Source organism: Tenrec ecaudatus, chromosome 2 (genome assembly GCF_050624435.1).
Source record: "Tenrec ecaudatus isolate mTenEca1 chromosome 2, mTenEca1.hap1, whole genome shotgun sequence".
Classification (NCBI taxonomy): Eukaryota; Metazoa; Chordata; class Mammalia; order Afrosoricida; family Tenrecidae; genus Tenrec; species Tenrec ecaudatus.
The window spans coordinates 40,583,115-40,606,163 of record NC_134531.1 but is presented as its reverse complement, the minus strand read 5'-3'; the positions used below and the strand labels follow the sequence as shown (position 1 = coordinate 40,606,163).

General features: G+C 42.7%; 1 protein-coding gene and 1 pseudogene across 1 annotated transcript in view; both read left to right on the top strand.

Annotated features, from left to right (window-relative positions):
- The window catches only part of PLCXD3 (phosphatidylinositol specific phospholipase C X domain containing 3), a 235,152-nt gene that overhangs the window by 4,561 nt on the left and 207,542 nt on the right, over nt 1–23,049 (top strand). The gene's annotated exons all lie outside the window — the stretch shown is intronic.
- Nucleotides 10,981–11,451, top strand: LOC142440762 (large ribosomal subunit protein eL30 pseudogene; annotated as a pseudogene).

Below are 23,049 nucleotides of genomic sequence, written 5' to 3'. Positions count from 1 at the left end.
TACTGGCAGAAATGGGGCTGGAACTTCAGAGAGAATGTATGTTCACTTGAATAGGGAATTGCTTATTCTTTTCCTACTTGAGCAAAGAAGACGTTCATTAGCAACCAATGATTCTACCTGTGAATTTCCTTCGTTTCCTTCAGAAAACATCAAGACCAATGGACAAAGCATCTTTTTACTTAGGGAAACTAAGTTTGTATACAGCTGATTTCTTGTGCATTTGCGTCCGCTTTTACTGGTTTTTAATTTCTTCCCTCCCAGCAATCCCAGCCACTTGGCGCTGGTGATCCTGGCAGGGGCAGTCTTCTTCCTCATCTTGGCATCTACTATTTCTATGTTGATACCTTGACACGAAATTCAGGTTTCATCTGGGACTAGGTCTAATTGTGTGAATGCCTTTTGAAAAGCAAGCCTCTTCCTGCTTCCAATCCTTCCCCTCAAGATGTGATATCAAAGTGAATCTTTCTAAAATAATCTAAAAACAACAATATTGTCTAGGAGGTGTGTCCTTTTCCACGGCCCAAATTTGTTTCTGATTTTGCTTAACAAAACAAGTGGATGAATCTTTGGTCACATCTTTCTTAGTAGGACTTTTTTTTCCCTCTTGGTGTGTTGAATCCGCAACTCCTGACAATCAATGTAAGGGGATGCATGTGTTTCTAACAATTTGCAAAGTGTGTTCCCCCACGCACGTGCTTTTAAAGTCTCTGTCACATCGCCTCTAAGACTTGAGTACCCAAAGTTGGTCCAGAGACTAACAGTATATTTATGCCTGGGATCTTGGTAGAAATGCAGCATCTCAGACCCCACTCCTTTGTTGTTGGATCAGTTGCTGTTGAGTCAGTGCTGACTCATGGCAGCACCAAGTATAGCAGCAGTCCCTGTTGCCCAGGTCTCTACCATCTTCATGAACATAGAGACACTGGAGTTTATTTTTGTAACCACTGTGCATTTAGAGCGCCTTCCAATCTAGGGTTGGCATTGACTTGAGACCAGTGGATTTCCAATCTAGGGAGCTCACTTGGGACCTACAGAGTTGCTATTGATTAATTTTTGGAAACTATTTGTCTTAGTTTGGAAGTTGCACCCAAAGCTGTCCAGCTGGATGACTGCTGGCACTTGAAATACTAATGGCATAAACTGGCATAGTGATATGCCAGTCACTACACGATGACGCACCAACAGATGGGGGAGATCCCTCCGCTTTAGACTTATTTAACCATAATCTGCATTTTAACAAGAACCCTTGGAGATTTAGTGCTTCAGAAGCTCGACTTTGGGGTATCTCTAAGGGGAGGAGGCCTTTTTGTAAGTGGCAGCAGGACCAAATGTAAAGACACATCTATTTACTAGGCTCCTTCTTTTAGACCAGAGGTTCTCAACCTGTGGGTTGTGACCCCTTTGGGGGGGTTAAACAACCCATTCACAGGGGTTGCCTAAGACCATCGGAAAACATAACTGTAACAAAACTAGAGTAATGAAGTAGCAACAAAAATAATTTTACAGTTGGAGGTCACCACAGCATGAGGGAGGAACTGTATTAAAGGGTCGGGGCATTAGGAAGGTTGCTAAGCACTGGTCTAGGGTCATCTGTGACTGCTACACTAATTTAAAATCAAGGTAAAAGCCAGAACCTGTATTGACTCCAGGGTAACGGCCTAGGTTGGGAACGTTTCTGATAAAGAACATTAGAGTTCATCATGCACCTTGAGCGGCAAATGTGATTTAATTGCTACTTAAGTGTTCAAATTAGGTCACTGTGATAAATGCAAAACCTTTCTCTTCATTTCCTTGAAGGCTTGCTGCTGATTGGCATCAGCTGTTAGCGCTTAAAGACAGCCCATCTGGTGTGACTCGTTGTTGGTAGACACCCTTAAGTCAGCACCAACGCATAGTGACCCTCTGGTCACCAGGGAAAACACTGCCCAGTTCTGCACCCTCCTCACAACTGTTGTTATGCTTGAGACCATGGTTGGAGCCACTGGGTCCATCCATCTCCTCAAGGGTCTTCCTCTGTGTGCTGTCCTTCACTGTACTAAGCATGATGGTCTTTTGCAGGGTGATGATGCTCTAGCGACCCCCAATGCCCATTTAGAAATCGTCCCTGTATCGGGCTTTACCCAGTTGGTCTCATTCATTGGGGACAGGCTCAGCCACTTCTGTTATCTTTTTAAGCTGCACCTTTGCTTATTATCTTTATAAGCTTTAAGTTTCCACCATTGCGCTTGAGTAAAAGCGGCATCATAAATATGCATTATGATGACCGTCAGTATCAAAAAGCTGCGCAATGCTGACGTGAGCAGTAGCTTTGTTTGTGATTGAAAGATGACTATCCATCTTGGTTGTATCTGGGGGCCAACCCCCAGTTATTTGAAGGGTGGTAGATATAGGAATAGAACTAAGAATAAGTATGTTTATAATCCACTTCTTTAAGTTATCTGACACCATCCAAGTTCTAAAATAGCTAAATTCAAGGTAACAAACCCTAAAAGTTTTACAATGAATGACAATTTTTTAAATCTTGTTTTTATTGTAGTAAATATCTATGTAGCAAAGCATTTGAGATTTCATCTTCTTTTTCATAATACAGAACGGTGACACTAATTACCATATTGTTCACCCATCATCATTATGTATTTGCAAATTCTCCCATCACCTTTAATAGATCAGTAACACACTAAGCAGTGAATTCCCCCCTTTCCTCTTTCTCCTACCGCCTGGCAACCACTCAAAAAATTATCTCTGTGAGGTGGGTTAATGAGTTGGGCTGCTACCTATAAGGTCAGCAGTTTGAAACCACTGGAAGCTTCATGAGAGAAAGATGAGGCCTACTGCTTCTATGAAGATTTACACCCTTGAGAACTCACAAGGGTGGTTCTACTTTGTCCTGGAGGGTTGCTGAGACTTGGGATCAACTCAATGGCAGTGAGTAGATATTTCCTGCTGCTGCCTATTCTATCTAAGAGGGCTATACAATATTTGCCCCTGTCATTGAGTATGCTGCAGCGTGTATAAAGATTTCACTTCTCTTTGTGGAGGAATGATATGCCATTGCGTTCACGTTCTACATTCTGTATAGCCGTTTTTCTCTGAAGGACCTTTAAACTGTGACTGTTGCTCCAAGGGATCCGTGTTATAGGTATCTGTTTGCATTCCGCTGGATAAGCCGAGTTTTCTCAGCACACTTGTAATGCAGTTTTTATGGTAAAATTAGGTGCCCTGGCTGATATTCAGATCAGTTTCTATTAAAAAAAATATATATACCTTCTACTCAAGTGTGTGTGTGTGTATGTGTGTGTGTATATATATATATATTTAACTTTTTTGAGGAACTGCCTATTTTCCACAGTGGCTGTGGCATTGTGGCATCCTGGAATCTCATCGGCAATAAGTGAACATTACAATGTCTTCCTATTCTCACCAACACTGTTGTTTTGTTTTGTGTTTATCTTTGTGTGTGCGCGCGCCTGTTTATCGTACGCATTTTAGTGGTATCAAGACTATCACAAAGTTTTTCTGTTAAGCCTCACACACATTAGTCATAAGAAAACTTCTTCGAGTCTTGTTCAGCTTTTATTTTCTCCTACTTTATTTCCACCCAACCAGTCCCATCCGAGGAGAATGTGGCCATGAAGAGGTTGAGAAGGGGACTGAGTGGTGGTGGCACTGAAATAACAATAGGGCCACTCGTGAGGAAATACTACCCGAGACAGGCGCGGGGACTCAAAGCTCCTCTAGCCCCCAAGTCAAACCCGAGTCATGGGAACTGCTGTTTTTAACTTCTCTCCAATGCCTTCTTATGGCTTTCCACATAGTTCTAGAAAATTCTAGAGGAGCTCTTTGGGTTACTATAGGTTATCGGCAATTTCCCTAGTTTTCAGAAACTTTGGGGGAATTATCCCCTTTGCTCCTTTCACCTATAGTGCCACTGGTCCCGACAGGGGCTGCAGAGGCCCAGCCCTGAGAATGCTGATGTGTAACGAGGGTCCCATAGTTCACTGTGGTCAAAGGCGCCTGGATTTGGGTTCTCTCACTAGGGGGGGAGATGGTGGGGGGGTTGACCTTCACTTCTATCAATACTGAGCCTGTTGCCACCACTGCTGAGCCGTCAACACTAACCCTGCCATTATTTTTCCATCTGTATACTTGGTATGGAGGTAAAAGGATTCCTGGGTTTATATGGATTCTCCTGCTGTTGTTCTATCCTGTGGGTCATTTTCTGCATCGTTCTCAAAGTTTGTATCTTACTGTCTCGCTCTGCGTGTGGACAAGTTTTCTCTTGGGATAATTTATTTTCCAGGATGCTTCTTTCTCATCAACAGGTCTCTGGTGGACTTCCAGAATCATCCCTCTTTCCTAGACGATCACTAAGAAACCTCAGTCCGACTAGTAATGTAGCTGGGGTCCACCTGGTTCCTACCATGCTGTCTGGGATGATGCGAGTAGAACCACTTAATTTAAAATTCTGGGCATTAACATAATTCCCTGTATTGCCACAGTGACTGAATCAATGGGCTCCGGGGGTCACAGGACCATGCGGGGCATTGTTCTGTTGTGTATAGGGTTGGAGCCCACTCAATGGCACCTGACAACAACCAACTACTTCCTCAAAGCTCCAGCATATTAAAGCAAATTAGAGTAATTGCTATGCCAGAACCATTAAGAAATGCATATATTATATGCACACATTCTACGGTAATTCTGGTTGGAACAACAAATAGGCTCTGCTACCTATTACCACCAGCGAGGCTGTCTCTCTCACACACAAGCATTCGTTTTTAGGAACCAGAGGACATTCTCCTATGAGGGACAAAAAGAAGCCCCCAGGCCATCATAGAACTTGGTGTCCTTCTGTATTCTGTGATCTCTTCTGTATTGCATAAGGTTAGGATCGGGCTCAGAAGATTTAGGACAAGAAATGTATCCCAACTCTGTATTCCAGAGAGAAGGGAAACAAATGCAACATTCTTCAGATTAAATTATTCTGCCAGAAGCTTTTTATGGCACCGTTATAGCTTCATTGTATTCTACAAAGAGAAGAATGGGATGTAGGTCAAGAAGATAGGGACAGTCATAGCTAGCCAGACATTTTCGAGAAACAGCCAGGACGAGTCACCTCCAGAGGCCAGGTATTTCCAGAAACAGATGCTCGCTGATTTGTTAAATGTGCTCTTGTTATGTTGCTATATATCTCATTGTAGATCCTGGGAGTGCGAGACCCTCCAACATCACTCTCTCTTAAACATCTACTATTACATTTCACACAGAATAATTCTTCCTACAGGTTAATGTTTATGAAATAGCTTTGCTTATCATAAGTCAACATTATGAATGATGGTTTTGTTCCTCAGTTCTCTAGGAGAATTTTAATTCATGAAGGAAAATGGACTATGGTGAATGGTGATCTCAGTTGCCTGCCACTCAGTTGACTTTCCCAGAGCCTCCCTCGGGCTTGCTGACTGGTAAAATGGAACATGTGAGTGGCCGTGCCATGTTTGACCAGTGGGGGATTATCTCAATGCTCCTGCCATATGAAAGGGAGAATCAGTGCTGCCTAATGGCGTGTTTAACCCTAACGACAGACCTGCCATCTCCTGCCTTTGAGCCGCTTCTTTGAAAGAATTATTCAGGAAGTTGGTCACTATAAAGTTTTGTTCACTATCGACCATCTCTTCATGTCTTTATTGATCTTTCAGCTCACATCCTTTTGTATAGATTATAGGGCTTCTTAAACTTTTTCCACCCATAACCCCCTTTCACCCAATAAATTTGTAACATGAACAAGCACTTCCAGAAACACTTCAAATTCATTACCTTGATTACTTGTCTGATTTTGAATTTTTGATCACTACACATTCAGAAACCTTTTAATGTTGCCCTATATTTTGAGACACCCACATGCAGTTACATAACCCCATGTAGGGTCTCATTCACATGTTGGACCTGATATGGTTTTCCACTGGTTTGTTCAGGATGGGATTTATTCCAGATGTGTTCTGTATTTGGGGGTCACCCTTTTGAATTTGTGCTATATGTTTTCCTGTTTTTCAGTATATGAAATCCAGGATTGATGAACCTATTGGGACAGCAAGAAGAATAAGGGTTTCTGGGGTGGGGGGGGGGGTACAGTAGTGGTGGTAGTGATGCTGGTAGGGGAGTAGGGTAAAAGGGAACCCATCCAATGTCAAGGAGTCCAGGAAGGAAAGAATGTTTGGAAACTGATTGTGGGAGCAATTGTACAATACTGTTTCATGTGATCGAACTATGGAATGATATGATATATGTATTAACTCCAAATTTAAAAAATTCAAGGGCACAGTAATATGGAACCTAAAAGAAAAAAAAGAAGCAGCATCTTTGGCCTAAAATGCATGTTGCATCCTTGAATCCTCCATTCTCTTGCCTCACTTTGATCGGTTCTCCTCACCAGAAACACAAAACCAAACCAAACCCCTCATCCAGTGAAGCTCAGTTGTCCACCTCTCTTCCAGTCCTAGATTCCAGTGGCTAAATGTTGCTGAAGAGAAATGACATGGTCTAGGTGACTAGTCACACTAGAAATGGCTCATCATGAATCTCTTAAATGAGCACTCCATTCTGCTAGTCTCACTAAGCTTCCCTGGGGATTTCCTTTCCCTCTTTTCTTAGATGGAGAACTCCTGTCTTTTCCTTGTTCCTGAAATCAACAGTTCTTCACATCACTCCAAACTGATGACCACACCCTTGCATTTTAAAGAGATAAACAAATAAGAACCTCTCTTCAATTTCCCCCCAAGGGCTCCATCCATTCACCTGCATCTGTTTTGCACATCTTGCATCTCCTTTAGTTAAGGGATGACACGAATCTCCTCCTACCCAAGCGCATTTGACCCACTGCGCTCTGGAGCTCATTCACTGGAACTCCTGCCAATATTCCTCTCAAAGCGCCCCACCCCTCCGGATTCATAATTATCCTCTCCTTCTGGGGCTCATTCTGCTCACACAAACAAGCTCATGTCCGTTCTACAAGCAGGGCACTCATTGTTTGGAGGAAACTATTAAGGATGATAGAGTAATCAGGCAGCGCATAATTGTCTTGTCTGTCCAGCGTGGTGATGTGTAATCAAAGTACTGCACGCACTTATACGCACAGCCTACTTTGATGCCACACCCATTTCTATCAACTGTCCCACCTCTCTGATACTTGTGTAAATGTTTTCTCTGTTTTCCTGTCACTATTTCCACATTTGTTCTGATCCCACTCTAATCTCATTGTTTCTGCATGGTACTGAATGGAAAGAGTTATTGTTGTAGAGATTGCCAAAACCCTACATGTCACTCAAGTTACTTCTCTTCTGTCTTTCTTGACCTTGCGGCAACATTTGACATAATTGATCCTCCTTTATTAGTCATGTTTATTAATTACCTCTACCTTTTTTTTGGCATCTAAGAAAATGGAGTGAGTACCCAGGGCACAGGGTTTGACCTCTTTTTTCCTCTGAATGGGCAATATCTAATCTCATTCTTTGGAATAACATCTGTATGCCGATGACTTCCAGCTTTAACTTTTCCAGATCTCTGTGCTGACCGCCATCCTCATACGTCTCATTGCCTTCTCACTAGTTATACTTGAATGGCGCTGGTGGCGTTGTGGACTACATGTTGGGCTGCTAAGCACAGGGTCAGCAGTTCTAAACCTCCAGATGATCCAGGGGAGATACAGGAAGCTTCCTACCTCTGTGAAGATTTATAGGCTTGGGAATCCAGAGGGGAAGTTCTACTCTGTCCTACAAGGTCATGGTGAGTCAGAATTGACTCAGTGACAGTGAGTATAGATATCTCAAACTTAACCTGGCCCAAAAAAGAACGAGTACTTTCACCATCCACTGCCCAGTTCGTCGCTAATCAAGTTTTCCCTAATTAAGTGCCTAGCATTGCTACTCGTCAGTCACTCAAACCGAATCCTTGTAGGCACTGGTCATTATTTTTTTTTCTTCAAGCCATAAAGTCAGGACCCCAGCTCTGCTGTCTCTTCCTCCCAAATAAAGGCCACACCGTCCCCCTGCTGCCTCCTCCTTCCACTGTAGTCCTAGCAAGCCACCACCATGCCTTTCCCGGGAATTCCTGCTACAGCTTCCACTCCGGTTTCTCTGGGCTAACGTTCGTCTCTCCACAGTGTCTCCTTCGCAGAAACTGCCTTTTGAAAATGTAAATCAGGTCACATCATGAGATGACGATAATTCAAAAAGCATTGTTCAAAAATCAGTAGGTTTAATACAAACAAAACTGTTGAATCGTGCCTCTGTGATCCGTGGATGGTTGCAGGCAAGTTCCCTCAGTAACACACTTATCTCAATATTACCAGTCTCCCTGCCCTTGAGTCAATTCTGACTCACCGTGGTCCTGTAGGGCTAAGTAGAACTATCTTTCTGGATTTCTGAGCCTATCCATCTTGGTAAGAGCAGAAAACCACGTCTTTCTTCCACAGAGTGGCTAGTGGGTGCTCAAGCCGCTGACTTTTCAGGGAGTGTCCCACGGGTTTCCCCTCTATAGCTTTTATGCTCATTAGGGTGGCTATGAAAGAGATCAGATCAAAACAGGGATCGCTGAAAGGATCTGCTAGGTCAGTTAAATTCAAAGCAGAGTTCAGCTCAGAAAGTTATGAGGAATATATACATGTATATATCTTCAAAGGTGTTATCTTCCATCGATTTATCTTGAAGGACACAGAGACTTATTAAAAAAATGATAAGACCAAAGAAAGGTTATAAAAAAAAAAGAAAACTGCATGTGTAGGAAGAAAAGCCAGAAAAGTTCTCCTGAGGAATTTTTTTTTTTACCACCACTGACAATGCACCTGCTCGTTTAAAAAAAATCATTTTATTGGGGCTCATACAACTCTTATCACAATCCATACATACATCCATTGTGTCAAGCACGTATGTACATTTGTTGCCATCATCATTCTCAAAACATTTGCCTTCTACTTGAGCCCTTAATATTGGCTGCTCATTTTCCCCCTGCCTCCCCACTCCCCACTCCCCACTCCCTCATGAACCCTTCATCATTCATAAATTATTATTTTGTCATATGTTACACTATCTGACGTCTCCCCAACCCTCTTCTATGCTGTCTCTCCCCCAGGGAGGAGGCTATATGAAGATTTTTGTAATTGGTTCCCCCTTTCCACCCCACATTCCTTCCACCCTCCAGGCATCGCCACTCCCACCACTGGTCCTGAAGGAGTCATCTGTCCTGGATTCCCTGTGTTTCCAGTTGCTATCTGTACCAATGTACATCCTCTTATTTAGCCAGATTTGTAAGGTAGAGTTGGGATCATGATAGTGGGGAGGATGAAGCATTTAAGAACTAGAGGAAAGTTATATGTTTCATCGTTGCTAACCTGCACCCTGACTGGCTCATCTCCTCCCCACATCCCTTCAGGGGGTGTCCAGTTGCCTACCGATGGGCTTTGAGTCTCCACTCTGCACTCACCCACCTTTACAATGATATGATTTTTTGTTCTTTGATACTTGATACCTGATCCCTTCAACAGCTTGTGGTCACACAGGCTGGTGTGCTTCTTCCATGTGGGCTTTGTTGCTCATTTTTTTAAGGTAGCCAGGGCTGTCTTGTGAGAATTTTGTTGGAAACCCTTACTCTGTTCACCCTACAGATCTTGCCCCTTCAGACTACTTTTCGCTCCCAAAATGCAAAGAAGATTTAAAGGGACCGTGAGTTGAGTCCCTCGTGGGTGCCTCCAGATGGCAGAGATGGAGACATCTCCCTCAAAAGTGCACAGGCAAGACATTTAGGAGATAGGGAAGCAATAGCTTCATATTTTTATATTTTTGTTTGGTCAAAGTCCTACAGTTCTGTAACAGTATTTTTTGACTTACCCTCACATGCTTATGCAAAACCTATCATCAACTGAGTATCTCAAAACTGATTTACTTGTCCCTGACAATCGCTCTTACCTCTTCTATTACCCTTTCTTCGTTCACTGATAACTGTCATTCTTTGTGACTGTCACCTCTCCAGGCTTCTTGCTGTAGGGTTTTACTCGGAATTGTCCTGCAGATTGTCCTCACTCTGCCATCTTCCTCGGTGGCTAGGAGACAGTCTCTGATCATGCCAACCAATGCAGCCCGCCTCTGCCTAATAATTATGCGAATTAATTTTATTTATGATGAATTCAAGTATTAGCAATTGACTGCTTTATTTGTTTATATACGTATTTTCTGTCAAATAAGTAGACTATAAACTCCAAGAGCGGATTTGTCTGGAATATTCCATATGTCCAGAATATAACTGGTCCTTAATCAGTGTGCAATAATTGTTTCTTGGTGATCAAACAACAAAGTCAGTATAAATAGAGTCTGACCCAAAAGTTGATGTTGATTTGGTAGCTAAATGACCCAAAGGCAGTCATCAAGTGATGTCCATTATTTGAAATTATAAAATAAATTCTGAGGGAAAATATGTGAATTTTAGTAGAATGATGACCACAGTGACCTCCAAGCAAACCCAATCCACTGTGTGGTTCGGTCGATTCTCCCTCACAGTGACCCTCTAGGTCCAGGACATGGGACTCTTCCACAATGTCTCTGAACTGTGATTCTTCCCAGAAGTGGACAGCCTCATTTTTCTCTTGTAGAGTGCTTGTGGATTTGAATTGCTGACCTTGAGACTGGCAGCCCAGTGCTCAACTCACTGTACAACCAAGGTGTCCAATGTGTAATTTTCTTCTTCAGGAATGAGACCATGCGAATAGGGTGCAGGCTGAAAGGGAAAGGCAACCTGACATGACAGTGTTGTATTTTCTGAGCTGGATCTTCACAGTTGGGAAGTTCATTAACTTCTCTAGAAATGCTTATTGCGCATTTACTAGAGATGCTTCGAGGTTGGCAGTGGTTGGGGTGTGTGTGTGTGTGTGTGTGTGTGTGTGTGTGTGTGTGTGTGTGTGTGTGTGTGTGATAAAACAAAAGAGATAAGCTTTCTCCCTTCCCGGCCATCTTGGCGGCTGCTCTTGGTTGGGGGCCGTCCCGCACCTAAGACAGGAAGATGGTGGCCGCAAAGAAGACGAAAAAGTCGCTGGAGTCCATCAACTCGAGGCTCCAGCTCGTTATGAAAAGTGGGAAGTACGTGCTGGGCTACAAGCAGACGCTGAAGATGATCAGGCAAGGCAAAGCCAAACTGGCCATCCTGGCCAACAACTGCCCGGCCTGGAGGAAATCAGAAATCGAGTACTGCGCCATGTTGGCCAAAACCGGTGTCCATCACTCCAGTGGCCACAACATCGAGTTGGGCACGGCGTGCGGCAAGTACTACAGGGTGTGCACGCTGGCCATCATCGGCCCTGGTGATTCTCATATCATTAGAAGCATGCCAGAACAGACTGGTGAAAAATAAATCCTGCAATATTTTTCTTTAATAAAACTGGCGAGCGCTTGTTTAAAAAAAAAAGAGAGATAAAAACACTTGTTTTCCTTGAGCATGCATTCTTATGAGAGAAACAAATTCACAATAACAGCAGCAAAATGAGTAAGATATTTGTCAGAGAATGAGGGAGGAAGTCCATGAAGAAAAGCAAGGTCCATGGAGATGATTAAAATGATGGAACAGAGTCGTAGGAGAGGGTCTGCTAGGTGAAGTGCTGTGCCATGGAGAGACACCACTGAAAGGGTGAGCCCAGTGGGTTGCCTGGGTCAAGTGCATCCCAGACGGTGGACCAGCATGAAAAAAAACCCAGAGCGTAAATGTACTTGGTGATAATTGATTTGTTGTATCAATCTTATTAATTTTTATATTAACAAATTTGGCAGGAGGTTAAATGGTTTACCTAAAGTCACACACAGCATGTTAAGGCACAGCTGAAGTAGAAGCAGTTCTCCCGACTAACAGGAGAGTTCTTTAAAGCCTTTATTTCCTGGGGCTGGAATGCCTTGCCTATCCAACAGTGAATTTATTTTTAGAAATTCAGCAGAATTCACAAACTGGACTTCAAGTAGCAAATCTTACAGACCTCGATATGAGGCCTTTTCATTTGGGTAGTGTTCTCATTAATTTTACACCCTGATTTTTGGATGATGGATGACAATTAAGCCCAGTGATATAAATACAATTTATTTAAAACAGAAACTTTTGTTTAGTATAGTACTAGATGTTCAGTCCATTTCCTTGTAAGTTAATTTTCTCATTGCGCTACCGGGTATGCATTGGATGACTATTTCCATGGCCAGCAGTTCAAACGTACCAGTGACTCAGCGGGAGAGAGATGAGGCTGTCTGCTCTCATAAAGATGTAAAGCCTTGGAAACCTTTGCCAGAGTCCTCACATGTTGGAATTGACTTGTTGACTGTGGATTTTGATTTTCTTGTAATATTAATGTTATAATAACTTTTCATTTATGTGCTTAATGCTTATTGGTCAGAATGATGACTTTGACAAAATCTCAGATTTGACTGTGCCCTCAAGCATTCTTTAATACTGCTGTAAAGGTTTGTATTCCATCTATAAATGGACAATTCAAGTTTGATATACATAATGACTTATTTAACCCAAATAGAGAAATAAAATTCATTTTCAAAACTATCCTGAGGAACTTTTTCTATCTATCTATCTATCTATCTATCTATCTATCTATCTATCTATCTATCTATCTACCTATCTATCTATCTATCATCTATCTATCTAGTTATTTAATCATTTTATTAGGGGCTCATACAACTCTTATCACCGTCCATACATACATCAATTGTGTAAAGCACATCTGTACATTCATTGCCCTCATCATTCTTAAAACATTTGCTCTCCACTTAAACCCCTTGCATTAGGTCCTCTTTTTTGCCTCTCCCTCCCACTCCCTGCATCCTCATGAAACCTTGATAATTTATAAATTATTATTTTGTCATATCTTATACTGTCCAATGTCTCCCTTCATCCACTTTTCTGTTGTCCGTCCTCCAGGGAGGAGGTCACATGTAGATCCTTGTAATCAGTTCCCTCTTTCCAACCCACTCTCCCTCTATCCTCCCAGTATTGCAACTTACACCACTGGTCCTGAAGGGGTCATCTGCCTTGGATTCTCTGTGTTTCCAGTTCCTATCTGTATCAGTGTACATCCTATGATCTAGCCAGACTTGTAAGGTAGAATTCAGATCATGATAGTGGGGGGAGAGGAAGCATTTAGGAACTAGAGGAAAGTTGTATGTTTCATCTTTGCTACACTGCACTCTGACTGGCTCGTCTCCTCCCCATGACCCTTCTGTAAGGGGGTGTCCAGTTGCCTAAAGATGGGCCCTGGACCCTTCTCATTCACAATGATATGATTTTTTGTTCTTTGATGCCTGATACCTGATCCCTTCAACATCTCGTGATCACACAGGCTGGTGTGCTTCTTCCATGTGGGCTTTGTTGCTTCTGAGCTAGATGGCCGCTTGTTTACCTTCAAGTTTTTAAGACCCTAGACCTTGTACCTTTTGATAGCCTGGTACTATCAGCTTTCTTTGCCAAATTTGCTTATGCACCCATTTGTCTTCAGCGAGGTATGCACCCAATGCTATGATTTTTGTTCTTTGATGCCTGATAACTGATCCCTTTGACACCTCCTGATCACACAGGCTGGTGCGCTTCTTCCATGTGGGCTTTGATGCTTCTGAGCTAGATGGGCGCTTGTTTACCCTCAAGCTTTTAAGACCCCAGATGCTATATCTTTTGATAGCCAGGCACCATGAGCTTTCTTCACCACATTTGCTTATTCACCCGCTTTGTCTTCAGTGCTTGTATTGGGAAGGTGAGTATCATAGAATGCCAATTTAATAGATGAAAATATTCTTGTATTGAGGGAACTTGAGTGGAGACCCAGTGTCCTTCTGCTACCTTAATACTAAACCTATAAATATAGGCATATGGACATATTTCTCCATCCTCATATATAAATATATTTGCATATGTACATGTCTTTATCTAGATAATGTCCTTTGCCTCCCAGCTCTTTCCTCCTGTCCCATTATCATGCTTATCCCCACCTGGGTTTCAGCAATTCCTCTTGGTTACATTACCCTTGATTATGCCCTACCAGCCTCCCACTCCCACCTCACCACCAATTTGGCTCACCTGTTGTTCCCTGTCCCTGGTTTGTTAACACCACTTCCTTTCCCCCCACCTCCCCCTCTCCCATGTCCCCCCAGAACTGTCGGTCCCGTTCTTTTCCCTTTGAGATTGTTCATCCAGCCGATCTTACATAGACAGACCTGTGGAGATGATAACATGCACAAAAACAAGACAGAGCAAAATCAAGCAACAATATACAACAAAACAACAACAAACCACTGACAAAGAACAAAACAAAACACAAGATAGAAAAGCTTGTAGCTAGTTCAAGGATCATTTGTTGTCCTTTAGGAGTTTGGGGCAGTCGTGTTAAACTAACAACTGGTAAACAGGAAAACGGAAGCATTCTGACACTCCACTCTAACCGAGAACCTGAAAGTTCGAATCTACCTGGAAGCTTCTCACAAAACAAGCCTGGTGATCCACTCCTGAACAATCCCCACTGGCATCCCGGTGGCGCACAGGATGTGCGTTGGGGTCATCATGAGTTGAAATGCACTCAATAGCAATGGGTTTTAAAGAGAAAAAGCATTCCCTAGGCAGAATCATGCCAAATTCAAGAATACAGGTTCTAGTTCCAAAGAACTGGGTTTGGGCCTTAGACAAATTGTTGCCTTGTCTGTGCTTCAGGTTGCCCACCTTCAAAATGGGGATACTAATGGTATTTCATACGAAGTTATTTTGTGTTTCTTCATAGCTTGTGAAAAGTACATTTTATAATTGTAATTTAATTTTCTCATGCACTGAAATAACACTTCAGAGGTGGTTGTAAGGATTAAATTAGGTAATGAATGCCAAGTGCCCAGCAGTACTAGGTGTACAGGATCCTCACCATAAGTACAATCTATAAATACTTCACTTGTACTTTTTATTCGGGTTTCAGAATCTTCAGGAGAATGATAGGCAAGAAAAAAACACGAGGGAGAGATGTTTTCAAATATGTGAAGCTTTTACGCCATGACAATATGTATCCCCTGGTTGATAGCTGTTGCCTTCTTGGGGTGGGTTTGGGGACTGGGGTGGGGGAAACAATAAAACAATGTGACATGATCTTATAGAATTAGAATTGTCATGTTTTAGAGATTATGAAAAATAGAGATAAAGACATGTAGATGCCACAGTTTTCAAAGAGGGAATAGTAGATCTCGGACCGTTCATATGGTGATACACGGATGATTTGCGATTGAAAAAGGAAGTAATATTGGTCAAAATTTAGAGTAAAGGTCAGTCTCTTATTGTGAAAAGTGTGAGACTGGGAAGCCTCAGATTTTAGTTCTCCCTCTGCCACCATCTCATGTAATCTTGAACATGTCATTTAGAGTGACTAGGTCTCTGGTGTGACACTAGTAATGAGATACTATGTAGGCGTTGACCCTTGGTTCAAACCACAGCTCTGCCACTGTCCTCAAGGGAGTTCTAAGAGGGTGCTGAGGTACAATATTCTCAGCTTCAGTGACATCACAAGCTCCATCCTCTTTGTTATATGGATTCAGTAGGACACTAGATAATAACTGTATGGAGTAAGTGATTGCTAGATGGAGCTGTTCTTATCATTAATTCTTATCTAAATGGACTTTTTTTTGGGTAATAGATTCTTTGTTAGGGTCAGCCATTTTCCTTGTTTTTTTGAGGCTCTGTTTTTCCTCTTCATATCACCTTAATTAAACCCACTTTGATTTTCTCCTGTTACTAGAACTGGAATGGCAATGACTAACTTACGAGTTAATGTTTGTGTATTGTGTAGCTCCAATTCCAGCCCCTAGCTTAGCCTAGAGCATATTTTTCTTTCAGTGTATACTATTTCAATGAGGGAATCCCGAGCTTGCCAACTTGTCTTATGGAGCCACTGACTCCATTAAGAAGAGATATATTCCATCAGGTGGTGGCTCTGGGCACTGTGAATCCTAGCATGTTGATATATCTGGTGAGATAGTTAAAGTTTAATGTGCCAACCTGGCTGATAAACATGCCAGGTTAATTGAAGGGCTGAGGGATAAATGGCTCGGTGAGCCTCACCTTTCTAGTTCTCAGGTCTCTTGCCTTCTGATGGTCAGACCAGGGTGCAGCTGGCTTAGCCAGTTTCCTGCTTTAGCTGGCAAGGCTCACTTCCTGCAAGACATCCCCAAGGAGAAGCCACATGGCTCTACCCCAATGCAGCCTTGGGTTCTGGAACAGCCATGTGGAGACACCTGCCAGCGCAGAGATGCTTACACATTCACTGATTCGGCTTTCCTACTGCAGTTGGCGTCATTGCGTGTGTTTTGTGAGATGGAGGAGGACTTTGTGGATTGATGTCAGACATATGAATTAATGTTGGACTTGTGGGCTTGGGCAGCACTGGGTTGGGATGTTTTCTTGATGCGCACTCACCCTTTATATAAAACTCTCTCTTAAACATGAGTTTCTGTGGATTTATTTCTCTAAAGTACACCGACTAACACATCTGGGAAGATGTTTTAAGTTTTAGGAATTTGAAATCTCCTAATGGATTATTTCATTAACCCTTGTCTGCAGGGAGCTTAAGAGAACTAAGTATATTAGTCAGCTATTAGACTACAGAAGCAAAGAGCTTAAAATGACAATGTGGTTTGTTGTTGATTTGTTGGTGCTTTTAGGTGCCATCAAGTCAGTTCTGACTCCTAGGACTCTGTGTCTAACTGAATGAAACCCTGTCCAGTCCTGCACCAGGCTCAGTCATGGTGTCGTCACCATGCTATTCCATCTGCTGGCCGGTCTTCCTCTTTGTGCTGACCCTATGGTTTGCCAAGCATGATTTAAGCATCTTCAGTAAACGATTCTGCGAATTAACTAAGAGGAGGGTAAAATAAGGTTGTTAATTTTACAAGTAGCTTGAACGTTTAGAAAGACACCCTTTCGTGGCATCATATTAAAGAATTGTGTACTCCGCAGAACGCTACTGGGAAAACCTCTGAGTAATTATGTTATAAATCATTACACTTATATGACTAGGCAAGTTCCTATTGATATTTCAACATGCAACTTTTGAAACATAAAGGATCCCAATTAAAGAGAAGTTTACACAAATCCATCAGGAAAACATCCCCAAATCCAGTATTTTGGATTAAAAGGGAACCTAGATAGCAAGCATATAGTCAGTTAACTCAATCAAATAATTACAATTCCAGTTGCTTGAGAAATTGGGTGAAAACTGAGAATGAGTTAGCTTTTCATTACCCGTGGGACTAAGCCAGTCACTGCTATCTGCAAGAACTAGCACTAGACTGGGAGCTAGATGATCCAAGTTCAAATTCTGGTGCTCAGACTAACTAGAAGAATGAAAGCAAATCAGTAAATAATCTAAGTGCCTTCATTCTCCATCTGTAGAATGGGGATTAAAATCCTCTTCTAATTTACAAAACAGTTAATGTAAAAATAAGATATGCATCTCTAGGTCTGGTAATATCAAATGTAGTTTAAAAGTCAAAACTGTTTTAAAAGAGAATGGAATATAAATATTGGAAAATAATTACTGAACTAGATGACATAGTTTGGAAGCAGAAATTCACATTTGTTTTTGTTTAAATTAATAGTTATGTGTATGCTCTTGAACTGGCCAAACTGTCGAAAATTTGAACCCACCCAGAGGCATCTTGGAAGACAGGCCTGGCCATCTGTCTCTCAAAAGAGCCCCCTCAGGAGTGGTTCCCCTCTGCACCCACAGGGAGGCCATGAGTCAGAGTGCCTTCTATGGCAACTAACAACAATGACCACTACTGCCACCACCACCACCACCACCACCACCACCACCTCCACCACCACCACCACCACCACCACCACCACCACCACCACCACCACCACCACCACCACCTCCACCACCACCACCACCACCACCACCACCACCACCACCACCACCACCACCACCACCATCACCACCACTACCACCACCACCACCACCACCACCACCACCATCACCACCACTTCACCACCACCTCCACCACCACCACCACCACCACCACCACCACCACCACCACCATCACCACCACTCCACCACCACCATCACCACCACCACCACCACCACCACCATCACCACCACTCCACCACCACCTCCACCACCACCACCACCACCACCTCCACCACCACCACCACCACCACCACCACCACCACCACCACCACCACCACCACCACCATCACCACCATCACCACCACTCCACCACCACCTCCACCTCCACCACCACCACCACCACCACCTCCACCACCACCACAACCACCACCACCACCACCACCACCACCACCACTCCACCACCACCTCTACCACCACCACCACCACCACCACCACCACCACCATCACCACCACCACCACCACCACCATTACCACCACCACCACCATCACCATCACCACCACCACCACCACCATCACCACCGTATCTAGATTTGCATGTGTACGTTTTTCCTGCCTGCCCTAAATAACACAAAATCTAGAGGGTATTATTTTACCAATTTGGGAATTACCATACATAATTTTCAGTCTCTGAATACATCCATGTAGAATCTCCTGGCCTTTTTGAGAATTCAGTCTTGGATACTACCACTGCATAAACAGGAAATCATAAGCATAAAGATGTATGAACTGCTCTATGTAGGCGTCCAGACAAAAGACAGCACTTCCTGTGTATGTGGGGGAAGGGAAGAATGAGACCGTGTGTGATTTTTAATGTATTGTTAAATGACTTGTAAAGGAAATCCTAAATACTAATAGAGTATGACTTAAGATTCCCAAATGCGCACATCCACATGATAATACTGAAAATATTTACATGCACATTCATTAACAAATTAACCCAAAGTAGATTAGGCAAATTTAAGTGACTGTGTGCCTAAAACTGACAGCTTTCTTCTTCATGATCAGCGTTTTGCATTCTTTATCTCACAGTGCTGCACTTTACATCTAGCCAGAGGATTGTTTTCTTTTGTTCAACTCTTTCATTTTTCAAAGACTCTTGACAAAACCAAACCCCATTGACATCATGTTAATTCTAACTCTTAGGGACCCTATACAACAGAATAGCCCTCCCCCCTCCCCCTAAAGTTTCTGAGGTTGTAAATCTTTACAGAAACTGGCTGCCTCACCTTTCTTTTGCAGAGTGAACTGGTGGTTCAAACCGTAGACCTTTCTGCTAGCAGCCCAGTGTTTAATTGGCTCTCTTCCATGTTGTTCATCATTGTAGTTAGGTGTGGTTAAGTTGGCACCAACTCACGAAGACCCTCTGCACAGCAGAACAGAATACTGGTCAGCATGGCGCCATCCCCATCATTGTGATCTGTCAGCCCACTCTAACAGCCACCGGCTCAATCTCTCTCCTCAAGAGTCTTGCTCTTTTCTAGTGCCGCCTCTTTACCAAACATGGTGTCCTGTGACAGACACTGGTCTTTCTTGATAACATATATACAAAGATTGTGAGACGAAATCCGTTAGCCTCGCTTCTAAGAAGTCTCGTGACTGTACTTCCTTCCAGATAGGTTTTCTTCCTAAATCTTCTGGGAGTCCGTGCCACCTTCAGTATGTTTTACCAATACCCAGTGTGTTAGGTTGAGCTCTCTAGAGAAACAAAACCCATGACGCTTGTATGTGTTGTACACAGAAAGAGATTTATATCAAGAAATAGCTTGCAGAGCTGTATAAATAGGCAAGTCCAATCCAGTTCAAGTCAGGGTTCTCCTGATGTGTAGAAGCTGATGAACAGGAAGTACCAGGAAATTGAGGAACCACACACGATGACAGAGCAGACAGCAGGCAGTACAGGCTGGTGGATGCCAGGTCTAAAGTTAGCTGAATGAACCCACTGTTGGTAGCCTGCTCCTGGCTCCTTGGTCAGCATGCGATGCAACAGAGATTGAGGGGCAAGATGCAAGATGCAGATCTGATGGAAGGTGAAGGGCCAAAGAGAGCACGACTGCCCTTGGTGGCTCCGTCTTGTACAAAGAGCTTTTGAAATCAAGGAAATGTCATCAGCTGTGATTTGATTGACAGGTTTGACTTCACCCCTAGCCAGGAGTGTCTAGTTGCTGTAATCCCTGACCATCACACATAATTCAAGTGTATCTTTGCAGTCTTATATATTGTCTAACTTTGTCACATGGATATGAGACACGTGGGAATGCCATGACTTGGGTCAGTTTCCCTTAGTCTTCAAAAGTGTTAGCATTGCTCTTTCACAGTTTAAAGGGGTGTTGGTCAGAAGTTCGTCCAGTGCGATTAGCTGTTTGATTTCTTAACTGCTCCTTCCAAGATCAGCAAGATGAAATCCTTGAGTGCTTCAGTTGTTCCCCCATTTATCACGATGCTATTTATGGTCCAGGAGCGATGGTTGCACAGTGTTTTGAGTTGGGCTGTAATCTTCAAGATTAGTAGTTCAAGACCACCAGTTGCTCCCTGGGAGAAAGATGGGGCTGCCACTTCCTTTAAACAGTTACAGTCTCAGAAACTCACAGAGGGCCGTTCTACCCTGTTCTACAAAGTTCCAATGAGTCAATATTAACTCAATGGGAATGAGATTTTTAAAAATTGATCCAGTTGTAAAGATGTTTGCATTTTTTACATTGACTTGTAATCCGTCTTGAAGGCTCCAGTCATTGATCTCCATCAGCTTGGGCTTCACGTCCTCCTCACTTCCAGCAAGCAAACTTGTACCATCTGCTTATCACCGTGGACTTCACATAATGATTCTTCCTCCAAGCCTAATGCTGTGTTCTTTTTATATAGTTCAGTTGGATTTAAGATAAAACAAATTTCTTCAAAATATTTTACAGTGTCATTGCTATCGTTTCTTCCTCAACAACTGTCCTCAAAGCCAAGTCCGGTGCTCTTTCCAGCATATGGACTTCAGGAAAGATCCTGGGGCCCCAACCTTTGTCTTGGGAATAGAATGGTAGCAGCCTGGAGTTTGCATATTTCCTGTCATAGGACGCCAGTCTCCATAATTATATTGACACAAGAGAAATATCAATTTCTTCTACTGACATACAAAAATATTACTCTAATCTAATAACCTTGGAAATGATATTTGGGTTCTAAATTAAAGTGGACTTTGTGTCTGCTGTATTCAATATTCAGTCTTCATCCCACCTGCTTAAAGCAATGCTAAATCCTGCTAAGAAATATGCAATATGTAAAGCCTAATAAAAAGTGAAGGTAAAGGAGTCAAAACAAGATATTCATAGAGGGAAGGGGAGATAAAAATACTAATTAATGAAAGTATAGTTATTTATTTAGTCATCCAAGAAAACACTAGGTAAAATTTTATAATTCATACCTCATTCACTTTTTTTGATTACTAAGTGTTAGGCACTATTCACACCGATTATGCCATTTAACTCATGCAGCAGTCTTATTAAAATGAGTACTATTTCTATGCTACTTTCAGATGAAATACTCAAAGAGGCTACAGAACACACTCCAAATCACACAGTCTCTCAGAGCCAGAAAAGTCCTTGGAGGTCATCCACCTCCAACCCTACGAGAGTGTGAACGGCCAGGTGATGGCCTTTCAACCTCACTTTAGATAATTCCACTTGGGAAAGATGGGGTCCTGCCTGGTACCAAGGCTTCTGTGCTTGACTTCTAGCCATGAACCCACATGCTGGAGGTTTGAGTCTAGTAAGAGGTTCTAGAAAGGCTTGATGATCTACTTACAAAAAAGACTCCACGGAGAACCCAATGGTTGACACGTTCTTTCCGACACACATGAGTCTGAGTTGACTCCATAGAAACAGGGTTTGTTTTACTAAGGGGGTGGGGTGAGTGGGAGTGTTTAGATGTCATCCATAAGCTGTTCAGTGGCTAATCCCTATTCCTTAGTGGGTTCTAGGTCTGAAATCAGTTCACTTTGGGTGACTCTACTGATATTTGAAATACCAGTGACATAGCCTTCAGCACTGCAGTAACACCTAAGCCACCACAGTGTGACAAACTGACAGACAAGTGGTAGCTTGTGTGCTAGAAAACTAAAATCAGCACATCATAAACTGAAAGAACGACAGAAAAAATTCAAGCCTTGGGTGCAACATTGAAAGATTCTATGGGCAAAATATTGAATGATGCAGAAGCATCAAAAGAAGATGGATAGAATGCACAGAATCTCTCTACCAAAAAGACTTAGGTACATTCAACCATTTCAAAAGATAGCGTATGGGCAAGAACAAATGATACTGAAGAGAGAAACCCATGCTGCACTGACAAGCTTAGCCAAAAACAAGGCTCCCGGAATTGATACAATACCCACCATAATGCTGATGGAGCATTGGATGCACTCACTGGTCTATGCCAAGAAATTTGGAAAAGAGCTGCTTGGCAAATTGACTGGAAGAGATCCATATTTGTAACCATTATAAAGAGAGGTGACACAACAGAACGCATAGATCAGAGAGCAATATCATTGATAGCACATGTAACTAAAATTTTACTGACAACAATCCAACAATGTTTGCAGCACCACATTGGCAGGCAACAGGTTCAGGCAGGATTCAGCAGAGGCTGTGAAGCATCAGATCTTATTGCTGATGTCAGATGAATCTTGACTCAAAGCAGAGAATACCAGAGCGATGTTTACTTGTGCTTGACTATGCAAAGGCATTCTACTGGGTGGATCAAAACAAACTCTGGACAGCCTTGGGAAAAATAAGAATTCCAGAACACCTCATTGTGCCTCTGAGGAACCTGTGCAAACATCTAGAGGCCGTGTGTGAACAGAATAAGGGGATACGTCAAGAAAGGTACATGTCAGGGTTGTATCCTCTCACCGTACTCATTCAGTGTGTATGCTGATCAGAGAACAGATGGGGGATGTAAAAAAAGAGGGTGGCATCAAAATTGGGGATGGCTTCTTAACAACCTGTGATATGCAGATGCACAACCTTGCTTGCTGAAAGGGAGGAGGACTTGAAGTACATGCTAATGAAGATCAAGGATTTCAGCTTTCACTGTGAATGACAGCTAAA